This window comes from Megalopta genalis, chromosome 6, assembly GCF_051020955.1.
Source record: "Megalopta genalis isolate 19385.01 chromosome 6, iyMegGena1_principal, whole genome shotgun sequence".
Taxonomy (NCBI): domain Eukaryota; kingdom Metazoa; phylum Arthropoda; class Insecta; order Hymenoptera; family Halictidae; genus Megalopta; species Megalopta genalis.
The window spans coordinates 681,015-689,759 of NC_135018.1; positions in this window are offsets into that span (position 1 = coordinate 681,015).

The window sequence follows — 8,745 nt, forward strand, 5'->3', positions numbered from 1 at the left end:
ACGTTAATCGTTATTGATTCACTATTTCGTTCCTTGTCTTCCAGGTTGTTATCTCCAATCAATATCTTCGGGAGATTCAAATACATTTTTTAACGCGTTGTTCGATATTTCCAGGTTTGTTTATAGCATCGTCGTTATACATTGCTTTCTATTCTAATTTCATCGATATTTTTTTGTTTAAACGAATATCAAATAACGAAAGTAAATGTTCTCTTTAAAATTGCGACGCTCTCCATCCATGTGAGTTTTATAATTTAATTTCTAGTCAATTATAGACTTTACAATTACTAATATTATCGAGGCAATACTTTTTAGTACGAATTATGTTGTTCGTTATTAATACGCTGTTTCAGATCTCTCTATGTACAATTCTTTATTCTTAATTCATTGTAATACGTCGGTTCAGGTACATTTTTAGACTCCAACGAAATGTAACTTGCTCCACGAACCCACGAATTTAAAGATTTGGAATAATTCGATAATCTTATCCGCGATCCAGCGAATTATCCAGCGAATAGAAAGTTCTCTCGAAATTATTATATAAAAGAGAATAACCGGGCTTCGGGTAAATAAAGTGTTGAAAACCCGACGAACGGTGGTTCCGATATCGCCGCATTAAATATTGCTCCCGTTCGATCCGATCAGTTTGAAATCCAAGCAGTTCCATCGTCAATTTATTTTTCATCGAGGTGTTAGAAACGAGAACAGTGGAGGAACGACAGCTTCCGGGTGTTACGCTCGAAATATACAGGAGGCTGGGGAAGACCGTCGGTCGACAAAACGGATAAAAGTTGTACATTTGGCAGCGTATATTTACGCCGGATTCCCCGCGGCGAGAGATTCATTTGTTAATGTCTACTGTCCGGATATATGGCGAACGTGATGCGTAAGTTTGGCCGAGTTTCCGAAAGTTATAGAAACCGTCGCTGGATCTTCGAACTCCGTGCTTCAAAACTATCGCGTACACGAACTTTAAAACACCGCTGTCCCAGAAACAACTTCGGAACTCTAGCAGGGCTTCAACCTACATAGGGTGGCCAGAGAGAGAAAGAGAGAGAGAGAGAGTCGCGGGGTCGATTCGTTATAAACATCAATCTGCATTTTAGTCGGCGACCGTGCTATTGGAAAGCTTAATTGACAGTTTGATGTACCTCTTCCATTGAGTCTGAAGGATTTACCAGCGACTTCGTTCCTTCTGAACCCGATGCCGGCGCGAATGCGACCCGAGTAACAAGTGGGAACTCAAAATTGGCTGCATCTTGAGAATTAAATTTTAGCGAATTCTTACATCGACGAACGTGATCGTCGACTGTTCTTCCATGAAATTGCAAGGAGCTACGAGAGTGTTCAAAATTAACCCTTTGCACTCGAAGCCATTTTAACTGTAAATCTAAACTAATTTTTGTGACTTACGGTACTTCCATTTTATACGACAAAGCGCATTTTATGCATATGAAATTTATAGTCTTGCGACTCGTACAACAGTTAGACTTTTAACAATTTTGTACATCTGGACTTTTATAATACAAAAATTATCATGGAGCGTGATGCAACAATTTTAATGGTGCCTCAGAGTCACCACTCGAGTGCAAAGGGTTAATGGGTAAAACTTAATAAATTCAATGAATCGATTAATTTCAAATTCAAAGACGATTCGTCGACAGCTCGCTAAATCTGATCGCTGCGAACTTCAGCTTACGGAAGAACAACGATTTTTTTTCAATCGACGACAAATAGCATTCTTCCGAAGCCTGCACAGTGCATAATATAACTATAATAATTTGAAAATGACATGCCGGTATTATGCAGCTGCGGCAACTTGTTATCCCCGCCTGAGCACAGTTAATCAATTTTTTAATCACGACAAAAGCTAAGATTATCGAACGAAACGTTATAACTATTAACGATTGATCACATTTTTATTCATGAGAAGCTGAGATTCCCAACACTTTGACGTTGGCTCGTTTACGTCATATTAAGGAAAACCAGTTTCGATCGGTTTTCTTGTAAATTTACCGTTTGTTAAAACTGCGGGATCGGCGTATCTAATTTCTCGCCAGGGATCGGCAATCTCCCTTATGTTAGCAATCCCGAGATGCAAAACGGTCGGAACGATACATTTATGGTCGGTTTATCGATTGCCATACGTTGATGCAACTCAAACGGATACCAGACAATCCCGATTTCTTCTCCTTCCTGGCCGGCGTTCTCCGACAAAAGAAAAAAATCTAATCGTTTCTTGGAAACGATTCTCGATGCGTCTCCTATTAATACAACGCCGCATTCTAATGAGCCTCTCTTTGCTGCTTGCACACATTTCTTCCTTCGCGTGCGAGTATTTAGAGAACCTAAATCATCTCTAATTCCTTGACTTGTAACCAACGTGGAATGTACACCGTTTTTATGACTTTCTTGCTACGATAAGATCTGCATTTTTCGTGCAAATTCAGTATTATTTTCGGTCAACGTTATTGAAAAAACGCAAACAGGAAATTAATCCCCAGTTTTATCGCAACTGTTTCTTCGATACCATCTCGGATTAATATACGGAATAATCGAAATTTAATAGCAAAGTCGACCATACTTCGCGAATGCTGTATCAAAGAATCGCTACGATCGCGCTATTATGGTCTTGCGTGGCGTGCGAACAATACAGTAATTTCTTCGCAATTGTTCTTCGGCTTCTAAACAAAAATGAACAATTTGAGAAGAGGAGATACGATTATTCGAGCCTCGCGGCTCGTTTTTATAATCGCAGATCGTCGACAACTATAAAAGCGAGCCGCGAGGCTCGAACAATCGTATCTCGTCTATCCGAATTGTCGATTTTTGTTAACAAGCCGAAGGACGGTGCATCGTAATCGAGTTGCCGATCAACGTTTGCCTCTCGTAGTTTTTAAGTCAATTTTTGTCACAATTACTCGCTTAGTAATTTAATAACGTTCTCAACAAAATAGAAAAAGATGTTTCTGCCCATAATTCCGTGCCCTTCCAGGAGCTCCGCACACGATTCCGCGGGGCTTTACGACCGTTGGTCAATTTGTTTCACGAAATATGCGTGCAACGATAACCAGAACGGCGCGCAAAGACTAAACGCGCGTAGCAGCCGGCTTCCATTGTTCGCACCTATCGCTGTCATGAAAATTGTGTAATGTCAGCGTGCATTGTGCCCGCCGGTAATTCGAGAACACGTCTGTGGCGCGGTGAATCATTTGATTCGCGGATAAAGAGACGAAGAAGCTCGTAATCAAACGGTTGCAATTACACGGCGTAGGAAAAAGAAGTCGTGGGAAAGATGATTGCGCGACATTACCAATAAACGCACGGTATCTGCATCTCGGCAAGACGCACGTAACACGGCGGTGAATTAGCGTCGTCGTGCAGTTACGCGAAACATCTTCATCGGGCCCCGAGAGATAGATCCCCGTCAAGGTAACGAAGATTTCATTCCCACGGCTCTCTAGGCTGCGGAACCGTCCGACCTTCACCTTCTTCGCCGGATTCGTAGAAAATCGTTCTCTATGGCGCGGAACAGACGATGCAACCGAAAGATTACATTGCCCCGCGGCGAAACAACGAAATCATGCTCGAAAGAGCATTACAATGCCCATATTTACGCGAATCGCGTGCGCCACGCGAAACTCTGCGCGCAGCCTTTTTGCAAAGACTCCGGAGATGTGTTTGCGTTCCAAGTAAACCGTTGCGGTATCGCGTCGCTAAAAAATTAATCCTTCTCCATCTTTCTGCGTTAATTTGCCGTTAAGCAAATTAATTTGCCAATTATCTCGGTTTCTCGGGGCGAACACGATCGAACCGTTTAATCGCAACAAAAGACCTCTAACCTGAAGTTTTATTTTCGTAATATCCCGATAGCGAAACATTCCATTATCTAAAACTTGCATTCAAGTTCTCTAGTAGGCGATAACGTATCTAAATAATACAGCGATTAGATAATAGAACGTTTGGACACACAGCGGGATATTGTAAAAATTAATGTACGGATAAAGGAGTCTCTCTACTGTATTTATCTTCCGTTATGTCAACGTTCGTAACCATCGTTTTGCAAACCGAGCTATGTAAATGAGAATCGAACCGAGATTATGAATTGTTCGCACAAGGAAGTGGAACGGGACTTGATTATCATTTTTCGCGCATACTTTAATGGACGTTCTCCCTAACCGACGCTCAGATTTTACAGTAAATTCTCTCCAATTGTCCCTTAGCCTGGAAACAAAAATGGACAATGTGGGAGGAGGAGATACGATTATTCGAGCCACGCGTCTCGTTACTATAGCAACACGGTAGTACATATTATAGTAAATTTCGTGTACAATCCGAGCGACGATTACGGAGAATTTACTGTATTTGTTAGAATCCATGCACGATCTGCAACGATGCGTCCTTCTTTTCGATCTTATTCATTGATCGGCTTATCGATCGCGCTTATCGGTCTACGGTTGCAACAATTGTTAACGCAAACCGGGTATACCGTTATGAATTTCACCTTACGTGTTCCCGTCGAATTACGGGTCCCGCAGTGTTTCTGTGATTCGATATCTCGATATGGGACATCGGTGAACGGTCGGTCCAGCCGGTGTAAGGTCGGTGAACCGCGGCTAAAGAAGTGTGTCGATGGTAATTAAAGAAATATCATCGATGATTGCTTAACACGCCGTGTCGAGCCTACTGCCGACCTGGCCGTGGCAAAAGGAACAGAAAACGCCGGACGTTGCCCGTCGACTATCGAACACACTGGCGAAACCGCACAACAAGTCACGTTTACGATAGATACGGTGTATCACATTCCTGTTGAACTCGATCCCGATCTTCCGTTTATGTATTTCTCTCTCGACGATTTCAATTGCAGCGTCGTGCACGCCCCGAGATTCGAGATTTCGCGAAATTCCGTCGTGCTTTTATCCGCGTTACACCTTCGAGAATGAACCGTACAGACGAAGAACGATGAGAGCTATTTGGAGACACTGTGCGGACAATTATAAGACGCGTTCGGGCAACTGAACTGAAAACGCGTTTTAGCTGTTGCCTTTTTAGCGCTATATCAGTCTCCGCGTTATTTCTTGCAACTATTTAGGATGGATGTCCCAGTTTCCGGGCCTGTACCAATTTTCGTGTCACCGGATTAACCCTTTGCACTCGAAGCTATTTTAACTGTAAATATAAAATTATTTTTCTCGCTTATAGTTTTTTTATTTTATACGATAAAATGCATTCTATGCATATGAAATTGACTCTTGGGACTCACGCAACTGTTACACTCTTAACAATTTTTTAAATCTAAACTTTGTTCATATAAAAATTATCTTAAAGCGTGATGTAACAAATTTTAGTGGTGCCTCTGAGTCGCCACTCGAGTGCAAAGGGTTAATAACGTATAGAAAAAGAGAAGTGTTACATATAAATCGATGCTCTATTTTTTTTTTATATTACGTTCACCTATTAATATGTAAGAATCAGGAAGCGATATTACATTTATCATACGTTAAAGCGTTATAAACATTTTTCAATTATTACGAAAGTTACAATCGTAAGAGGTTAAACGCCGATCAATTTCAAGCGCGCAACGAGCATTATATTGGGTTGGCAACTAAATAATTGCCGATTTGTTCGATGAAATAAAAAAATGTATTTTCCATTTTGTTCGATGACCTTTTACCATCACTCCGACAATTTGAAAATTCCACGCTCGTAGAAAGTCTGATCCTTTTCGGCCAAAAACTGAGTTAAGTGAGATTTTACAGCGTTATCATCATTAAAAGTTTTACCACGAAGGGAGTTGTCCAGGGATCGAAATAAGTGGTAATCCGATGGCGCGAGATCAGGGCTATACGGTGGGTGTAACATCGATTCCCAACCAATATCCATGAATTTTTGCCGAGTGGACAAAGACGTGTGCGGCCTAGCATTGTCCTGGTGGAAAATGACACCTTTACGATTGACCAATTCTGGTCGCTTTTCCTTGACCGCTGCATTTAATTTGCCCGGTTGCTAACATTCACGGATAATAAAAAATAACATAATAATAATAATAATAATTTTATAATATAACATTTATGGATATCATAAAAATGGGAGTGAGAGACATCTATAACTGAAATCGGCAATTATATCTGCTATCGTCGATCCACGGGCGTCACGTCTGACGTGATTTAAGCTCGAAATGGCCTCGAAGAGCCAGCTTATTCTACGTTAACTTCCAACCGCGGCTAATTGTCGTAGCTCGAGAAGCATAAGCTTGTTACGTTCGATCCTATCGCTCCGGTTTGAACAGAGAACTCCACTATCTTCTCATTGGTCGCTTCATTTCTTTTTTTCATTCGGGTCTCCGACGATTAGCCGAAATAACGTATACTCCAAAATATATCTGCGTTTGTACGAGTCTTAAAATAAACTGTTTGTAAACATGCGCGGATCGAGTTATATAACCTTGACAGCTGGAGAGATCTTTCACAAGATCTCCACGGAATCACGAGACTCCAGGAAAGAAAGTAGCATCGAGCATTGGCTTGGACATGCGTTAAATTAGCGGCCTCGTAGTTATGCACGAGCGAGCTACATTTTATTTCTACCAAAACGAAATTATTCTATTCGGGAAATTTTGTAGGAAAGCTCCGAAGAAGAAGCTCCGATTTGAAGCTTTATATTTCTTATTTTTTAACGAATGACTTTGTATAAGAATCGCTGAAATAATTTTTGATTGCGCTCAATTTATTCAATCTTGTGTAAAATCATCGTATTCGATAATAATCGTGCTTTAAATTTTGTAATAAGTAGATCGCGGATGTTTATGCTCGATAAATATGCAGCAAAATATGTAAATACCCCGAATCATTGTTGACAACGTTCGCCGGTAAAAATTAATTTGCAAGCGCATCTATCTTATCGGTGCACATTTAAATTTACTCGGGCAATGTTGTGGCAGATGCATCGGAGTAATTGTGATTTTCGATCGCACTTTACACACTCTTGTCGCATGTTTCGTAATTCTCGTCAACGATGAGATTGGGATTCAGCTTTTTATTAATGAAACTCCGTGTTTCCGAAACTTCGACGTTTTACAAATATTGAAATACGTCGTTGAAACGCGTACAAATAAATCTTGTCAATTTTTACTGCAAAAGATGTAATAGTTCCTTCGAAAACAGATTCCCTAACGAAGTTCAAAACACCCGCGCTTCGCGCCAGAATACTCCCTTAATAAGATACAGTAATGTCTCCCTAATTGACGCTCGGAGTGTGCACAAAAATGGACAATTTGGTAAGAGGAAATACAATTGTATATAGATTCGATATTATATACGATATATTACAGTTATTGACGATCGATATCTATAAAAACAGTAATCGTGTCTCGTCTCCCAAATTGTCCATTTTCGTGGGCAATCCGAGCGTCAATTAGGGAGACTTTACCGTATACTATTATATTAAATATATTAACTATATTATATATTATAATTAATATATTATAATATATATATAATATATATTATAATTAATTATATTAAATATATTATAATATATACTATTATATATATTACATATATTATATATAAAGAGATATTTTTGGAAGTTATAGGATGGTCCGCTGTGCAATTATTATCGTTACGTCTCTCCAGCAGACGAAAGTCCCTCGTAGGAATCTCTTGAAATCGGGTGTTCCATATCGCGAGCCTTCGCACTGCACGGTCGTTGCCGTATATCGGCCGAAGATCGTAGATACCGTTAGCACGACGCTGAAGCCGCCTCGATGCCAGGGAAATTGAAATAGTCGTAGAAGCCATCCGGTGGAAAAGGTGTCGCGAGTGAGATCCACGCGCTATCTATGCGCGGGACACGCCTCCCGCAATTTATGTGGGAAAGCGTGTCCCCACGGTGCTCTTTTGTGCCGGAGAGGAATGCCGAGGAACGTCGATCCGTCGATCTAAACGCGAACAATTTCTAAACGCGGTTCTCCGGTCGCTTTCGAGCCACGAAGGTTCGAGTATCCGCGGAAATCCGCGGTGGTTGCTTCGCGCGGTAATCGCGACGAGGCATCGAGAAGAGCGCGGGCACAGATTTAAATGCGAAAAACCCGAGGAAACCCGAGAATATACAGTTATAACCGTTGCGGGCACGCGAGTGCCTTGCTATGTGGCGCAGGACTCTAGAAAACTGAATATGCCGCGAGCGTCGGGGCCCGCGTAACATAATTAGCTCGAGGATTCGAGACGCTCGGCTACGAAAGCCGGCGATAACAGGAAACGCTCGTTCGCCGATGACTTTTTGCATATCCGCCGCGGACGGCACGCTCGCCTAGACGAGTTAATTGAGCCGGCCAGCCAGCGTTCTACTTTTAACGACAATCCGACGAGCAAGACTCTTCGTAGAAAGCCGAGCCACGGGCTCTTGAATGCGGAGAAACGGTGGGACCGTTCAGGATTACAATGTCTGTCCCGCGGATCCTGCCTCGTATCCGCTGCCGAGGTATTCGTGATTTCGGCCGATTTAGATTCCGCAGAGGATTTCCACGGAAACGGGTTCGAAGCAACCGATCTGACGATTAATTACGGTCATCGGCAACCTGACGAAGACTTCGCGACTCTCTACAACGAATGTCGTCTCGTAAAACCGCTCGATTTGCTGCCGATGTTAATACTCTTGACACCCTTATAATAAGAAGTATAAGAAATAATATTTATAATGCTCTTATTAATACTTTAATAATCGCTTTCAGTAGCCAACCACTCG